Raw genomic sequence first — 19,054 nt, 5'->3', positions numbered from 1 at the left:
TTTTAAAAAAGGAATAGATTGTACCATGTACTCATGCTTAGTTATCATGTTAAAAGGGTAGAATATGTCACATTTCACAGAATCCAATGGACGTCGATATTGCTGACCTTTACTTTGGACAGTAAACATTGAGCATGGTCAAAACTATTCCACTTATTAATCCTATTAGCTCAACCAATAATTTGCATTAATTTTTACCAAAATTGGAGCAATTTTAACTTTTGACCCCTGTACAAACTGAAATTGACCTTTGTCACCGTTCTTGCTGTTTTTCATCGATAACTCCATAATATGAGCAAAGCATCGCGCAGTGGCGCAAACCTCACTCAGTACAGGGCGTCCTAAACAGGAAGTGCCAAAATTCAAATCCAGTAAAACAGGAAATGTTCAAATGTCAAACACTTCCTGGATTGACAGACGAGATCCCAGAACTCAGTGGCAAGCTCACACTCAAACAGGAAGTGCCAAATTCTCAGTCACAGTGAAACACGAAATGTTGAACACTTCCTGGCATGGGTGGCGCTAGATCGGAGGCCGGGGTTTCACTGGACTCCCCTGAAATCTGATTGGACACAGATGATTGACATGTCACGGCACCACACGTCTGGTTGAAAGACCTGCATTTTCAAATCAGTCACATTGACTGCTGGGTTCATCCTGTCCAGTAGGTGGTGCTGTGTACCACAAAAAGTTCTAATCCACCTTAGTAGAAGAAGAAAAATTTCATTTCTCCTTTAATTCGGGTTGCCTTATATACACGTTTAAACTAACAGACAACAGCTGGTTCATGCTGTTGGCTTATTAGTGCAGCAGATAACTGAAACAATCCTTCAAATTAAATGGTGATACAAGCATCAAATTCAGCACAAATACAGCTGCAGCAAAATTAATGGAGCAACTTTTGACCCCTGTACAAACTGAAACTGACCTTTGTCACCATTCTTCTCATTTATCACTTATCATGTTTCCTTGTCTAAAGAAAACTGGCAATAAAACTGATTATTATTTACAGGTTGTATCAAGTTTTAGAGATTTGCTTTCAGGTTGAGTTTGAGGAAGATAATTTTAGAAATTTTTATTCTTAGTTTTTTGTTTTTCTTGTATTTAAAATGGCATAAACAAAATCAAATGTGTGAAATTCCAAGTGTTCCAATACCTTGGAGGGCACAATATCTTAACCTTATGATGAGTGCAAAATGAGTGTGGTATTATTACTGTTTTGTTTAAGAATGTTTAATTTTCAGTGTTGCTGCACTGTCAACTACCTGAACACTTTGAATATTAATTTACATCTACATCAAAAGAAATGCTTAAAGTGGCAGGGGGTTAAGAGGGCTGTAATTGGGGGGTCAGCTGAAAAGCAAAAAAGAAAAATGTTTAAAAAGTTGGGGAGTATGGGGGGGCAGAGCTCCTCCAGAAGCTGAATGGCAAAATAAGGAAAATGCTTAAAAAAGGCGGGGGGTCTGGATGGGGGGAACTAAATGACATGGTGAGATACTGACGAGCTTCGCTCATTCATGTCCGCGACATATACATATTATGAGCTCATGGTACACTGAGTCACAAACAGGAAGTGCCAAATTTTGAGTCCACAGTGAAGCAGGAAATGTCAAATGTTGAACACTTCCTGGATTGACAGTAGACAAGATCTCGTGGGAATTCAGTGGCAAGTTGAAACTGAAATAGGAAGTGCCAAATTTTGAGTCCACAGTGAAACAGAAAATGTCAAATGTGTTTAACTTTGGAAAGTGTTTTTCTTTATATAATTCCCCCATAGTTTTGATCTGTTTTTTAAAATAAATTAACCTGTTCTTTAGTATTTTGTTTTTGCTGTTGTATGTAATCCTCTGTAAGGTTTCTGTGTTACTTTTTCTTACTCTCATTAAATAATTTAAAAAAGTCAAATGTTGAGCACTTCCTGGTTTAACAATAAACAAGATCTCGTGGGATCTCAGGAATTCAGTGGCAAGTTGAGACTGAAACAGGAAGTGCAAAATTTTGAGTCCACAGTGAAACAGGAAAAGTCAAATGGTGAACAGTTCCCGGCATGGGTGTAGCTGGGTTGCACTGGACTCCCCTGAAATGTGATTGGACACCCCACATGCCACCTAGATGATTGACATGTCACAGCACCGCACAGCTGGTTGAAAAGAGCCATTTTGAAATCAGTGACACATATTGACTGCTAGGTCCCTCCTATGCAGTAGCTGGCGCTGAGTTCCACAAAAAAGTTCTAATCCACTTTAGTAGAAAAGAAAAATCTTTGAGCAAGTTTTGAACCTGAACACGTCATCTAAATCATGGACACCTAGTTATATTGGTGAGTAAACGACCTTATTTTATGCCAGAAATGAGGTCCAGGTTGTTAAACGTGGCATTTGTCCTTTAATTTGGGTTGCCTTATATATACGTGTTTCTCCTGTGATTTTAGAATAATAACATGAGCAGGCAGCAGCTGATTCATGCTCTGCTTGCTTATTTGAGATGTAAGATGCTGCCCAAGTGTTTTTCAGTTGACCTCAGAAGTCTTGGAACACTTGGTATTTCACACATTTTAATTTGTTGATGCCATTTCAAAAAAAAAAAAAAAAAAAAAAAAAATCTAAAATTATCTTCCTCAAACTCGAACTGATAGCAAATCTACAACTTAATATAAAAATATAAAATACAGGGTCCTGATGGAGAGGAGGATTTTCTTAAAAATAAGATCTGAAAATTCAGCTAATTTGACCAAATTGCGCAGCCCTACAGAAAGGTTTGAATATGAATTTACATGTACTTAAAAAAAATGCTTAAAGTGGCAGGAGTGTTGTGTGGCTGGGGGGGCCTGGCTGCCTTTTGTTTCTGTTTTCTGTCCTGTCTTTTGTTTTTCCTTCCAGGTGGTGCGCATTTGGGACTGAGTGGCTGTGTAGCTGAGTTTATCAGGACCTCACCCTGATCACCTGAGGCTGATCACCTGCGGACTCACAGCTGTGGTGCATCTACAATGGATTGGAACATGGTGGCATTTAAGACTGGAGTACACAGTGTGTATTTGCCAGAGACTCGACCTTGTGACCAGACGGGTGAGATCGTCGTCTCTAGAGCCATCTCCCATCAGTGGATGCAGAGAACGTCCAGGTTTGATGCATGGTCTGTGAAAGAGGAGGGGGTGAGGTCTCACGCTCGTCAGCACACTTCCTGAGTTACGTTTGGTTTTGTGACTAACATTTATACAGTCAGTAAATGTGGTGTCCCTCACACCTTATTATATTGGGCTGTATGTTGGTCGTTTAAATCAGCTTCCACTGCAGTGGAGTTTTGTGAACGGGGTGTTCTATGCCTGCAGGGTGGGAAGCTGATTTGCAATTAAGCCAGGAAGTGTTTGCTGTTTGTACACCTTTGAGCGGTCTCTCTGTGTGTTGAGTGTGGACTCACATAATGATTTCTTCTTTCACAGACTCGGTTTGTCGCGGCCACCTGGGGGGTGTCGGCGGGGTCCTTGGGTCCGAACAGGTTTCTGGCTCCGGACCGTTAGCGCTGCTGGGAGCCGCACCGCAATCCACCACGCCAGACCGCGCACTCTTTTGTTGTTTTCGTATCACTTCACTGTTATGTTTATTAAACTCTGTTATCCTTTGTACCGTGCTCTGCTTATTTCATACTGGGTCCTTCAAACGCTGGTCGGTTCTCCGGACTGCGTCCGACTCATAACAAGGAGGTTAAGAAGGGGATAGTTGGGGGGGTTTGAGGGTTACGCTCCCCCAGAAGCTGAACTTTTTTAGCCATGCTTATGCTCCCCAGAAGCATTTACTGAAAAAAAAGTTTTTAAGGACCTAAATTACATGGTGAGGACTGTTTTTCCAGGCATGTGAGATGCAAATAAAGAAAATGCTTAAAATGGCGGGGGTTAAGAGGGCCATAGTTGGGGGAGCTGGGGGTCAAAGCCTCCCAGAAGCCGAAGTTTTTTAAGCTATGCTTATGCTCCCCAGAAGCATTTACTGAAAAAAACGTTTGAAGGCCCTAAATTACATGGTGAAGACTCTTTTTCCAGGCATATGAGGGCCGTAGTTGGGGGAGTCTGGAGGCGTGACATATACATATTATTCAGTCATAGATAGTCCAAGCTATACCTTTTTGGAATCTTTATGATCAGACAAGTAATTTTCAATATGACTGGAGCATTTTTATACTTTGACCCCTGTGCAATTCTTCACTGACCCCTACCTGGCCGCCTATTGAAAATTCAAGTGGATCCTTTGCTTTTTCAAAAGACTAATGTCTATGGAGTATTTGTGCCAAATTTGGTGCTCGTATCACCATTTGACAGATTGTTTCAGGTATCTGCTGCACTAACAGGGCTATGCTGTTTTGCATCGGGTGGAGGTCAGGGCCCCAAGTCTCAAACCAGCTCCTGCTCTAACGCCAACACTCTGGTTCATGCTGCAGCTTTTAATCCATCATCCATCCATCAGTGACCCACCGTTAAACCATGAGATCAGGTTCCAGCTCTCGCTGGCGAAGATCCATCCAGCCGACAGCAGCTGGAACATCCTGATGTCAGTGAACAGGACCTTCTTCACTGTGGGCCTCACTGCAGACCTACACTGCCTCATAGTGGTGAGAAAGGGCACTAGATCTGAATCATGAGAAACAGGATGTGTGAGTGTGAGAGAGAGAGAGACTCATAACTGATTATCAAAAGTGCATCAGGACATGATCCAGAAGCAACAAATCTGTTACAATCTGCTGAAACTTGTCTGTGACCTTATTTAACCAGAAGTGATATAGATGGCTAATTAAATTGCTCAGCAACACACACACACACACACAGCATGTAGCTTGAAAAGTGCTCTCTTAATTTGATCTGCTATAAAAACAATGTGAGAGAGCAAAAACAGGCGATAATAAAAAACAGAAATGAGGATGTCTCCTAATTTGAGCTTCCCTCGAACTACAAGTTGAAAGCTAAAATACTGCAAAAGAATTCTTTTTTTCTTTTTTTTCTTTTTTTTTTTTGGCCACAGCACATCTGCTTGTTGATTTGGCAGTTTTACACAAATTGCCCTTTCTGACAGGAGGCCAGTAGTCAGCAGCGAGTCCATTTTATTGGCTGAGAGCTCTTTGCACTGAGCACTTCTGATTGGCTCACACAGACGTAAGCTATTTATAGCACTGCCTGGTCCCCGCCTCTGTGTTCATTTTTATGCATGTTTCTTTTTTGCCGCATAAAATTCTATTCATAAATAGGTTTCAGAGCAAGTAGTAAATGTTTTTGTTTGTTTATTTCCCCCACTAACACACAAAATTAAAGCAGAACAGCAATAAATAAATGTCTCCACTTCCTGTATGTGACGTCTCTAGGCAGATTTCAGCCTGGTTTTGCCACTATAGGGCACCGCAGTCTCATTTGAACCCTGCGTGATATCGCGGGATTTGACCACTCATGACAGCCGCTGCCATTGTGTAATATATACACAGCATAACTTCACACGGGAAAATGGTGTACTGTTTTGTTGTCGGCTGCAATCATCGAAGCAGTCGCACAAAGTGCAGTTTTTTCAGTTTGCAGTGGAGAAGGGAAGACGAGGCAAATGGGAGACGTTGTGTTGTTAAATGTTAGCCTAAACAGCTAGCCAGAGTAGCTGCGTTCTCTCGCCTGCAAAACCGCCTCAACATGTTTGAGCTCCAGTGTGGTAACACATCTGGGTATATCAATCTCCTCCGTCTGGTGCTGCCATTCTTCTCTGTGGAGGTCCTACCACATATGTATGGTCAGTCACCTGGGTAGGTGCACACACACCACCCCAATTTGGTGGGAGACTCATGTACAGTCTGGAACCACAAAGCCAATAGATGTCATCATACACCGGAGTACCATTTACAGGTGGTAGCAAAAACTTACTAACATAAGCACATGATTCATCCGTTCCCCATGGACAGGAGCCTGTATAATTACATCCCCGTCCAATGTGATGAAGATAAGTACCATCCACATATTATGTTTTGGTTAGGCTTAAATTATTTGATAAAACATACGTTTGGGTACACAGACGTTTCTTAATTTTACCTACATTTTTTATTCCCTGTCCCGTAAAAGCAAATTGGGAATGGCCGTTGTGATGACAATTTAACGTGATGATATTTTTGCATTTCCCTTCAGTCTAGTCAATGGAGCAGCACTTGGGCACGCTTGTACGTCCTCTGTTGAAATCCCTATCATATAAGTGGTTGCACTGAGGCAAGTGGTGTTACATCTTATCAGATTTGCTGAGAACTGCTGCCCCCGAAATACAGTTTGATTATGCATCCGTATGATAAGACATTCTGTCACCCTAGCAGGGTACGGTTTAGCCGTCAGAGCTGGGTGTGTTGAGGATATAGGTATCTGTGAACAAACATAACAATTAGTAACGTAATTCCATTCCACCAGGCCAGGAATCCGAGGAGCACGAAACACACTAAGATCACAACGCAACCGGCTGCCCTACCAACAGTCCGGCAGCGGCGGCGCTGAGCACGCCGCTCCGGGGTCTGCTGTAGTTCAGTCATGATTGCTAGGATACAGTGTTGTTAACCACCTCACCTAATAGTGCAAGGATCTCCCTGCTTCACTGGCATTGAGACAATCTATTGCTAATTAAATAGACTCCCTTTGTAGCCAGACTTCCCCTTCCACTGTGGAGGCCGCCAACACACGCTGTATCTTACAGTGATGTATCCACGTTGATCTCTCCGCTATCTTTACTGCAGTTGGTGTTGTTAACAGCACTTGGTATAGACCTTCCCAACGAGGACTGGACTCTGATGAACACCCAGTCTCCTGGCTAGACTACCGGAAGGCCGTCCTGTGGAAGATCAAAATTATTCGGCAGTAAATGTGTTTAAGTTATCTCTTTCTGTGTTAATGTCTTTTTCATAAAATTTGCTAATGTTTGTTCCTCATCTGCTGTTTTAGTATCCATGTCAAAATTGGTAGACGATATGGTCGTCCATAAAGTATCTCAAATGGTGTTAACCCTGATGGTGTTGGTGTTATTCTCATATACAATTTTACTAGGTCCAACATTCAATCCAGGTTTGTTTTGTCTCTTCTATACATTTCCTTAATCTTATTTTTATTGCGCCCTTTTATGTGCCCTTTGTCCTTTCCACTAATCCGGCACTGTGTGGTTGATAAGCACAATGATTTTTGAGATTGACCTGTAGCGCTTCTCCTACGTATTGCACTATTGTATTAACAAAATGCGCTCCATTATCTGAATAGACTGTTTCTGGTATTCCAAATCATGGAATGATGTCTTTGCACAATGCCTTAGCCACTGTAAGTGCACCTGCATGTTTTGTAGGGAACAATTCTACCCATTTTGAGAAGGCATCAATTATGACTAAACAAAATTCCTTCCCTTCATGTTTACTCAGCTGTATATAATCCATATGAATCACTTGAAAGGGATATTGTGGTGTTGGAAATTTGCCTCTTTGGGGTCTCAAATTGCCTTGTGAGTTGTGTTTTGCACATGTCATGCATGCTCTACAATGCTGTTTTGCATATGCATCGAACCCATAAAGACAAAAAATAGATTGCAATTGCGATATCATACCCCCTGATGAGACATGCGTCACGCCATGGCTCATAATAGCTGCCCATTTAAACATATTTTTTGGCAATATGGGTTTCTTTTGTGGTCATATCCGGAGGGGTGTCATATAGGAGAAAAATAGAAAGAGCTGTTGCCGCCTTTGCGGTTTTGTCAGCAACGTCATTTCCTTTTGAAACACTGTCAGAGCCATTGGTGTGAGCCGCACATTTGCATATAGCAATTTGTTGAGGCAACTTCACAGCTTGCAGTAGGGCAGTTAGGAGAGTGGCATGAGTCACTGGCTTTCCAGATGATGTCACCATTCCACGCTCCTCCCACAGTTTTGCAAACACATGCACTGTGCTGAAAGCGTACTGGCTGTCTGTATAAATTGATACAGCCGTACCTTTAAACAGATAGCAAGCTGCAGTTAAAGCAACTAATTCAGCTGCTTGTGCTGAAAATGACGATGGCAATGAAGCAGAATCCAATACTTCTGAATTTGTGACAACAGCATATCCAGATTGTGTTTGTCCATAAGCTTTGTCAGTGGAAGAACCATCCACATACACAATTGTACTGTTTGGGATGGGTGTGTCCTGGAGGTCTGGGCGTGCTTTCGTACAGACCGTAGCTACATCAAGACAATTGTGCGGCTCACCATCCTCAGGTAAGGGTATCAATGTGGATGGATTCAATGTCGTACAGCACTCTACCGTAAGGTGTGGTTGTGATAATAGCAAGGACATGCACGAAAGATGTCTTGCTGGGGACAAAAGGCTCATTTTTGTCTGCAACAGAAGTGCAGAAACTGCATGTGGAACTTCCAGTGTCAACTGATGGAATAGAACAACATTACTGCTACTTTGAACAGCCATAAAGGCTGCAACAACAGCCTGTACACATGGTGGTAGAGCACTTGCCACTGCATCCAATTTAGATGAGTAGTAGGCAACTGGCCTTAATTTTGAGCCATACACTTGAACCAAAACACTAGTCATGGACTCATTCTTACAATCAGCTGTTTGAATGAATGGTTTACTATAATCTGGTAGTGCCAAAACTGTGGATGACACTAATGTTTGTTTTACTTTTACAAAAGCTTCCTCAGCTTCTTTGTTCCATTCCAACACGGTTGACATTGAAATATCATCCTTGTACATCAAATCAGAAAGTGGACTAGTCAATTCTGCATAGCAGGGAATCCATGCCCTGCAGTAATTAGTCAGTCCAAGAAATGACATCATCTGCTTTTTGGTTTGTGGTTTTGGAGCGTGTAAAATTGCTTCCTTCCTGTCAGACAGGATCGTGCGCCCTGTGGCTGATAATTCATGTCCTAAATATTTTACTTTATCCCTACACAACTGAACTTTGTTTTTACTCACTTTGTGGCCATTATCAAATAAGAAACATAATAATGCTACTGTGTCAGTTATGCAGTTTTCTCGTGTGTCAGAGGCAATCAAAATGTCATCAACATACACTAATAGTTGGCTATCTGCCGGTGGAACGAAATTGGCTAAACATGCTGACATGACTTGAGAATAAATAGTTGGACTCTCTGCGTAACCCTGCGGTAATCTGGTAAATGTATATCGTTGTCCTTTAAAGGTAAAAGCAAACCAGAATTGACTATCTGGGTGTACTGGTACAGAAAAAAAAAAATGCATTACTGATATCTATTACAGAAAAACAACTAGAATTTAATCTCAATGAGCTTAACAGTGTGTGCGGATCTGGTACACATGGTGCTCTTTTAATCACAGCAGCATTTACTGCCTGCAGATCTTGAATCTATCTCCATCCCACTGAGGGCGGAGCCTTTTTTTACAGGAAATATGGGTGTGTTACATGGTGAATCTGGACATGGCACTATTACTCCTGCTGTTAATAAATTCTCTATTACCGGCCTGATTCCTTCAATTGCATCAGGTTTCAATGGATACTGTCTTACACATGGTCTGTATTCTGTTTTTGGTCTTATAACTACAGGTTGTGCATTTTTTATCAGTCCTACGTCTGAAGGACCTGTTGTCCACAATCCTGATGGTACAGAAGAGAGAAGATCATCCTCTTCAGGACTCAACTGAAACACTCAGGATTGTGAAGTGGACACATTAATGTGTGTTCCAGCTGTCAGCACCAATGAGACATTAACTGGCACTTTATACAATTTAGTTGATGGACTGAACTCCGTTCGTGGTCCAACTCTGCTCCAATCAGTGGCTGACAAAGCTGTTATGACTGTCAGTCCCAATTCTTGCCATTCTGTCAAATATGGTTTACAAAGTGACACATGTAATGGCATACCTGTGAATCTCAATTTAAAACATCTTCAGTGGCACCTGTTACTGTTATGACAGCTGTTGAGTTGCCATCATGAATCAAATCGGTCATTGTCAGCTTCACAGGTGAAACATTTTTCAATTTGTTTTCATACACTGGTGTTCCTGGCAATATGCCACTATGGACTCTAAATACACTCTCAAATCTGCATCTAAACTCTATCCATGGCTCTCCTTCTTTCTGAGTTGTCCTGGTAATTTCAGTATAATTTATCTTTGGTCCTAACACACCTTTTGCACGTGTAATCATAGCTTCCACTCTTGTTTTCAAGACTGGATCATCATGTGGCAATGGTACGCCATCCTGGTCTGCAGGATTCCAGTCTCCGCGTATCTGACTCCATTTTAGGGCCACATGCTTTCATCCACACCTGTTGGACTTCAGGTCCACTAAGGTGGTAAGAACTTCTAACGTTTTCTATATCCTGCATAAATCCCTCGATATCGACACGTGGCGATGGTATCATGTCGACTGCTGCTTTGATATTATCAGCATTCCATGTTCGATATACGAGCATGGTTGATCGCTGTCCTGCTGTTCCTGCACGAGGATTTGGTACTTCTATCATAGGATAGGCACCTCCCTGGTCACTGTGTTCCACCATGGGAGGGGCTGTGGGCACTTTCGCTTGACTGCGTGTTTGTGGTTTTTCTGGTTTTTCACTTTTTACCTTAGGTTTTACTGCCAAATCATACTGTGGTGGCGGTACATCGTCATCCTCTGGTAGAGGAGATAAAGGTGTTGTTGTCACCGACGATCCAGCCAGCGGTGATTGTTGAGGCTGTTCTGGTTCTCTGTGCTGAATTATCACATCTTCTTCTGCCTTACCTACAGCTTTCTTTTTCCTTGCTTTCTCTAATCGTCGCTTCTCTGCTCCCTTCTGTCTGTTCTCTGCTTCTTCCTCCCAAAATGCCACTAAATCTGCCCCTACTTTCTGCATCTTTTTCTCATCACCTTTATGTTGCTGTTCTAACTCCTTCTTTAGCTTCTGTATACTGATCAGGTTCAGTCGTCCGTCAAAGTCATGTTTATTAATCCAGGTCTCCAATTTTTTGTTGTTTTTGGATTCTTCTTGCTTCCATAAATTTCCAGTCGTCAGTTGATAAATTTTCCTTATTTATAGACGTCTTACCCCCCATTTTTATTATCCCTTGTTATAATTTGGACTTCAGACGGGGGCACACCTAGGGTGTTCTAAATCTGAAGTTTTCACACTTTCTTTGGACGTGACAATTAATTTGCCGTCGTGTGGTTGATTCCTTTCACCTCCCCGTAGGAAGCGGAATCACTTGCCTCTGCTTCCACACGCACGGTTGTCACTAACGTTGTCCAAAGTATTACACTTTCACACAGTTATTTACACTTACACAAAACACTATTTACACATAGAAACACTTTTAATAATCGTACGCGTATTCTTAGCCCAGGGGAGCTCGCCCTCCCGTGAAATTTAACTAATGTCCTGCATTAGGGGACTCCGCCGTCCCTGCCAGATTTAACTGCTTTTTTACAGTGCACGTATTTCTACCCGGGATTTCCTTTACGTATTAAAACAGAGGAGTCCGTATCCTCCTTACAGAGTTTAACTGTGTTTCATTAACAGACGATTCTGTATCATCGCTTGCGGAATTTAACTGTTTATGTGATCTGATCACCACTCACTCGGTACTGTTTACAAAGAAATTCTACTCACTGACTCGACTTCCTGTCTGTCTTCTTCGGGAAAATCTCGTCAACCAGACGATGCCAACGGTGGTCGACAATGGCAGACACGATCAATCGATCGGACCTTGGCCAAGGATTTACGTCTGGACTTGACGACCTCCGCTGGACACCTCCGGTATTGTTGAGATCCCGGACGAGCCCCCAGTCAATGTTGGGTATTTTCACCTCCAAACATTTTTAAAACCTTTAACAAGACAAACAGAGTCAAGAAACACCAGTGAGACAGAAAGTCAAATTTTACGCGCGGAGTGCGGCCAGGCTGTACACCAAGGCTACACTAAAGTCTGGCCTGCTTTTCCGCTCTTTTTATTAAGAGACGCCCTCATCACATAAACAAAAAACTTGTCCTAAGGGTGGGGATGATGACGCAAGACAAGTTTCTTCCCGTAACATAAACGCATACGTCAATATGTGCAGCTGTAAGGAAGGACACTTTCTTTTACACAGGTCAGCACATCTCGTTCGTCTGTTGCAGTTATCAGCTGTTCTGCATCTGCCTGAAGTGTCCTGTCCTTCACACTCCTTCACACTAAGCACCACATCACAACAGTCAAAACGTTCTCTTACTCCCAGTCGTTAGAGGCTGCGAAAACAAAGTTATATTATAATAATAAGTACATCCAGCCCTTCATTCCCAGCTCAGATTGACCCCCAGAGTGCTAAAACAAAATTGAATTCTCAGGCTTGGTTAAGACAGGTGCAAAACAGCACAACACCGTTCTCATGAGAAAGAAGACAAAGCTAAAACAAGGTTGAATAACACATACATTCTCAGGGTGAAGTGCAAACAGCACAACACCGTTTTCATAAGAAAGAAGACGAAGGTACAAATGTTTAACAGTGATAACATATATATATATATATATAAAATCCTTAACATCCAGCTCATAAACAAACCGCAACACATGTCCACTTTCCACCGCATCGCCACTTTGTCTTTGCATTTTCACTTTGTTTGCGTGTAATTTGCCCAAAAACTCAGAAAGTGTCATGTTTCTGTCCCCGGTCATACAGAAATTATGTCATATGCGCAGTGGTGAGCACAGTTCTGCTAATCCGCTAGCCGCTAATTATCAAAGATAATGTTTTCATTATCGGATTAGCTTTTCAGATAACTCTGAAAACCATTATCGGACTAATTATCTTCCAATAAGTTTTGGTCCGATAATTTTTCGACCGCTAATGTATTTTTGCAGATGTGGTAAACAAAGCTGAATAGTTACAAACATTTATGAAATCTAAAAACAGCTGAGTACCTATCTGTTAAATGTTTTAAAGTCGATGCGCAGTTCTATCCTCTGTAAGCAGAGGAGAGCTGGTTCTAGAAGAAACTGCTCTATCCTTTGAAGGCAAATGAGAACTAGTCACAAAAAAGAAAAAAGCTAATTTCTTTTGACCCCATACCGATACGCTGGCAATATTACCCAAGTCATCCAGAGGTATACGAGGTCTGTCAATAAAGTATAGGTCTTTTTTATTTTTTGTTCAAAAACTATATGGATTTCATTCATATGTTTTTACGTCAGAAATGCTTGAACCCTCGTGCGCATGCGTGAGTTTTTCCACGCCTGTCGGTGACGTCATTCGCCTATGGGAGGAGTCGTCCAGCCTCTCGTCGGAATTCCTTTGTCTGACAAGTTGCTGAGAGACTGGCGCTTTGTTTGATCAAAATTTTTTCTAAACCTGTGAGACACATCGAAGTGGACATGGTTCGAAAAATTAAGCTGGTTTTCGGTGAAAATTTTAACGGCTGATGAGAGATTTTGAGGTGATACTGTCGCTTTAAGGACTTCCCACAAAGCGAGACGTCGTGCAGCGCTCTCAGGCGCCGTCGTCAGCCTGTTCAAGCTGAAAACCTCCACATTTCAGGCTCTATTGATCCAGGACGTTGTGAGAGAACAGAGAAGTTTCAGAAGAAGTCAGTTTCAGCATTTTATCTGGATATTCCACTGTTAAAGGAGATTTTTTTAATGAAAGACGTGCGGACGGGTCCGCGCGTCGGGACCTCCGTGTTGATAACCATTTGTAAAATCCAGGAGGCTTTTGATGGCTTTCAGTGGAGTGAGTATATGAGAAATTGTTTAACATCTGGACATGTTCCAACTTGTCCTTAAGGCTTCCAACAGTGGTGTTTTTCCTGTGGCGGAGCGTCGCGGCGGCTGCGAGCTGACGCTGCAATCTGCCCGCACGTCTTTCATTAAAAAAAATCTCCTTTAACAGTGGAATATCCGGATAAAATGCTGAAACCGACTACTTCTGAAACTTCTCTGTTCTCTCACGACGTCCTGGATCAATAGAGCCTGAAATGTGGAGGTTTTCAGCTTGAAACAGGCTGTCGACGGCGCCTGGGACCACTGCGCGACGTCCCGTTCCATGGGAAGTCCTTAAAGCGACAGTATCACCTCAAAATCTCTCATCAGCCGTTAAAATTTTCACCGAAAACCAGCTTAATTTTTCGACCCGTGTCCACTTCGATGTGCCTCACAGGTTTAGAAAAAATTTTGATCAAACAAAGCGCCAGTCTCTGCGCAAAAGATGGGGTCCAATCTTCTCGCCCCCCCCCCCCCCCCCCCCCCCCCCGCACATGTGAAAGTGACGCAAATGCCCCAAACGGGGCGAGTTTTGGCAGATTAGTGAATGGAGTATTCTGAGGAAACATTTTAGCACATGTTTCTTAATACGTTGAAAACTTTATTTATTGGAGAGGCTGTGCCAGCGAGTCTCGAACTCACAACCCTTGTTTTTATGAGCCGTGTGCGTCATTCCTCCGCCACCATTCCTCCGCCACAGGTATCTGTTATATAGTCCCTCTGTGGAGCTGATTCTTTCATTATATAACATTAAAATACTGTGGACTCCAATGGAGGGGGACAACGTGGCACTGCAGCTGTTTCAAAATCACTTCTGTCATTTACAGAACTGTAACAGTTTTAAACATGGTAAAGAACCAAAGTACTTACACGGTTTGGCAGGTGATAATATTTTGTGGGCCAGCTGTGAAGCAGATAAATGCTTCCCACGTGCTAACAAGGCCTTCACACTGGCAGCCAGCTGTGGCCGTGGAGCAGACACTGTGGCTGCAGAGGTGGAGGCAGCTGCGGAGGTGGGCACTGGAGGAGCAGGTGGTGGAGCAGACACAGTGGCAGTGGGCACTGAAGCAGCAGCAGTGGGTGAAGTGGTGGTGTGGACGTGGGCTGCAGCTGATGCCGTCCTCTTCAGTACATAGGCCTTGAAGACGGCCATGTTGGTGTTGGGCCGGGCCTTTGCCTTCCTCAGGTAGGTGATGAGGGCCTGGGCCTCCTTGCTCGGGTCCTCAAACACTTCCTTCATAGACTTGCCCTTGAAGTCACCAAACTCCACCATGAGACATCCGCTGTTGCCGGTCCTCTGCGCCTCCTGCAGCATGGCCTGTTTTCTGACGTACACGTCCAGAGCCTCCCCTATCTCCCTGATCTGGGACGTGTACTGGAGAAACAGGTGCTTATTGGCCGACTGCGTACCCCAGTGAGTTCTCCAGCAGCCACCGGAACCTCTGACCCTGGTACTTCCCGAACTGGATCTTGCAGTGAGCCAGAACGAGGAAGTGGTCCCCAGGGTCTCCTCCACTCTGCCTCACAAAGGCGGTGGCCTCGGCCAGAACCTCCCCCTTAGGCCTGGCCCTGCCTGCCACCACAATCTCACTCCGGTTGGCCTCCTCGGTCGGCCCCATGAGGAGTTGACCCTGCGGAGTTGTTCGTAACACCGGGTACACATACATGTTCTGAAAGGAAACATAAACAGAACTTTACATGGACTGAGAATCTTGACAGGAACAAAATGATTAAATGCAGGATTCATACATTACTTCTTTGACTTTTCATACAGTCAACAATATCTGTGCTCTGTTCATTAATAACTGTAATATTGTAATATATGTAATAATCATATTTATAATAACTGTAATATTAAACACTCATATTTATGATAACTGTAATATAAAACACTCATATTTACAATAACTGTAATATTAGACACTCATATTTATAACTGTAATATTAAACACTCATAGTTATGATAACTGTAATATTAAACACTCATAGTTATAATAACTGTAATATTAGACACATATTTATAACTGTAATATTAGACACTCATATTTATGATAACTGTAATATTAGACACTCATATATATTTATAATAACTGTAATACTCATATGTAATACTCAACTGTAACACTCATATTTATAATAACTGTAATATTAGACACTCATATATATTATAATAACTGTAATACTCATATGTAATACTCAACTGTAACACTCATATTTATAATTGTAATATAAAACACTCATATTTATAATAACTGTAATATTAGACGCTCATATATTAAGTAAAATCTGTAATATCAGATACTCAGATGTTAAGTAATAACTGTAATATGAGATACTCGTATTTTAGAAAACTTGACAACTGAACAATCTTATTTTATTCTGTGTTTTACGTCAGGAATAAAGCGGGATTTAGCGCTGTCTTTGTTGTGGATCCGGTATTTATAATAGCAGCACAATAAAATAGACCAGGGCATATTAACGCGGGTAAAACACCCGCGATACAGGACGTGCTCATTGTGTAACACATCTATCTGTTAAAATATCAAGAGTTGGACACTCACCGCTCTCTAAAATCCTCCAGACTGACTGGTGTTAACGCGACGACGACGGCTCCGCACTTTCCTCCCGGACTTTGGGCTTACTTTGCCAGGAGACGCGCTGATTGGCCGACTGGGCTTACTTTGGCTCTACCATCAGGATGCATTAGGCGCAACTTCTCAGACAAAGGAATTCCGACAAGGGGCTGGACGACTCCTCCCACAAGGAGTGCTCACAGGCGAATGACGTCACCGACAGGCGTGGAAAAACTCACGCATGCGCACGAGGGTTCAAGCATGTCTGACGTAAAAACATATGAATGATATCCATATAGTTTTTGAAAAAAATTAAAAAGACCTATACTTTATTGACAGACCTCGTACAGTCTTAACTTATGGTTAAAATTTTAACCAAACTAATTTCAAACAAGTTATTTAAATTAACATCATGCCTGAAGTTTTATAAAGTGAAAATATCACATATGTTTTAGTCTTTTAGTAATGCACTAATTTTGAAGGTTTTAGTGTGAAGATGCTGTGCCAGGTGCATTATCTGTAATCTCAGTACATTCACATTTGAGATGCTCTGATCAGGCTCCACACAGACAACACCAGAATATCAAACAGGTTTGATTTTCATCCGACCATACGATTGCCGATCGGGAGGTGTTCATGAGAGGTTAAATGCAGCTTGTTACTCCATGTATACTACACGATGCAGGATACACAATTAAGCTGAAACTCGGCGCAATCCAAAAAATTCTCGCACGAGTGAAAAATTGGCTGAAAAAGGGCCAAAACACGTACAGTGTAAGCCCAGTTTAAGGACTGAGCGTCTGGGCACCAGTAGATGGCAGTGTTCTATTTATCTTCTTTTCTGATAAATTTTTGGGTAGTTTATTGGTTTAGCTTTATAAAAGATATGTGCAGTGCAGTGCCCACCACTGCATATGCGTCATATTTACCCCTTTAGCACCTGTCCTCAAAACGAGACTGTGGTGCCAATACCTGCCTTCTTTTCCACCTCTGCGGAGTTGGTGGGGACCAGCCAAATTAACCACTTGGACACCATGCTGCCTGAAAGCTAAAGCTACTATTATTAAAATATTATATATTATTAAATATATATAAAAACATTATTAGACACTAATTACTAGATGTTTTCTCACCTAACCATATTGATTTAAAGGGTAAGGCCTGATTCACATGGCAGGATAATTAGGCCGATATCGGACCTGATCTTCCCCTTCTGACAATCTTAAGGAAGCCCCGACAATCGTGATGATGCTAAAGATAATCTTATCAGATATTTCTGCTGTGTGTGGTGTGTTCAGAGCGCTCTGATCTGCTCAGAAGGATGTCAGGAGCGCTCCGAGCGCAAATCGGGGATATTCAACATGTTGGATTTTTTGGCCCGATATTGCAGCGTGTGTGGTGTCCTCCGACCACAAACGAGCATGTAGCCTGCTGAATGTGACGTGCAGCCAATCAGAAAGCAAGGTGACAGACGTACGGAGGGGAAAATAAAATCAAAACAGCTGTTGTGACTTGCCAGAAAGTCCGGTGGTCACGCTGTCTCCACTCCTTTAAAGAACGCCTTTTCTTTTTCTTTTTGTATTGTTTTTTCCTCTCTGTTTTAAATAGTCCACAAAGTATCTCTGTTTGTTTACTCTGAAGTCACGTTTAATCTAGAAAGATTTTGCGAGATTTTCTGTCTGAGCTGGGAATGTTCGTGTGTGAAATCTGTTCCTGTGTGGTGGTGTTGTCCTTACCGTGTGGCCATGGTCGTTGTGTGTAAATAGCAAAGTTGAGTTGGATACTCCTCAATGCTCCTGCAGTATGTGTCTTAGACCATGCTTAACAGATTGTCAAGATAGGGCCCTTAGTGTCCAACATATTTAGACAGCAGCAGCAGCTCCTTGCTTGTGTTTTGCTCTCTCGTAGAGTTACTTTATTTGTGGTGAGCAAATGAGAACATCTCTTTTAAACGTCCAAAATTGAGACAATTTTTTGACAGTCATATGACTGCACAGGGGACTACAAGGGCTGCCGTTAGACCCCTACTACAAACTGCTGGGTATGTGATCCAGAGTGTAGATCGGCTCAGTGGATCTCACTCTCACAGAGGAAGCAGGAATTCAGACCTGAACTTCGCTTCGGACAGTGTAATTCCTCCATGAAACATCATAGAGTTGAAGAACCTTTTTTGGTTTAACATGAAACCCCAACCACAGCTTTCTGGTCCAAAATAGATATAAAATGATTTTGCAAAATATGATGCCTTTAATAGGCTGTGTGTTCCATGCCAGATATTCTCACAGAGTGCTGTCACAAACAGTCCAACAGAGAAATAATAGCTGATTAACATCTTTGTTAAAAGTAAAAAGAGGAAACAAATAAGATACAAAATAAAAAGTATGGGTGGGTGGTGAGACAGGGACAGAGAGAGAGAGAGAGAGAGAGAGAGAGAGAGAGAGAGAGAGAGAGAGAGAGAGAGAGAGAATGTGTTGCAGTAAGAGGGGTCTATATTGGCCTTGTGAATCGGCAGTGAAGCATTCTGGGGCTTCGTGTTACTGGCCTTATAAGGGCCCGGGTCCCCGGGTCTCTGCTCGCCTCTGCTATTCTTAGTGCTGTGGGTCCCTCAGCCTCAGCAACCCTGCAGGCAAGAACTTCTTCTCCTGCTTAATAATATGCATAAAGTCATATTTTGAGATTTTGGACTTTCTCACATTCTGGTGGCTTTTTTGTTTTTGCAGACTAAGAGCTTGGCAAGTTTTTTCTCTCTCTTTTTTAT

The 19,054-nt window shown here is 42.4% G+C and overlaps 1 protein-coding gene across 2 annotated transcripts in view; it reads left to right on the top strand.

The window, feature by feature from the left end:
* The first annotated feature begins 18,903 nt into the window (after positions 1 to 18,903).
* ldb3b (LIM domain binding 3b) overlaps positions 18,904 to 19,054 on the top strand; it is a 51,125-nt gene continuing 50,974 nt past the window's right edge. For both annotated transcript variants that reach the window (XM_034194195.1, XM_034194194.1), the window contains exon 1: positions 18,904 to 18,995. The gene's annotated coding sequence lies outside the window, so the exon portion shown is untranslated. The remainder of the gene's footprint in view (positions 18,996 to 19,054) is intronic.

The sequence above is a fragment of the Thalassophryne amazonica genome, chromosome 18 (assembly GCF_902500255.1).
Source record: "Thalassophryne amazonica chromosome 18, fThaAma1.1, whole genome shotgun sequence".
NCBI lineage: Eukaryota > Metazoa > Chordata > Actinopteri > Batrachoidiformes > Batrachoididae > Thalassophryne > Thalassophryne amazonica.
Note: the sequence above shows the minus strand (reverse complement) of the source record. Positions and strands in the feature narration are given on the sequence as shown.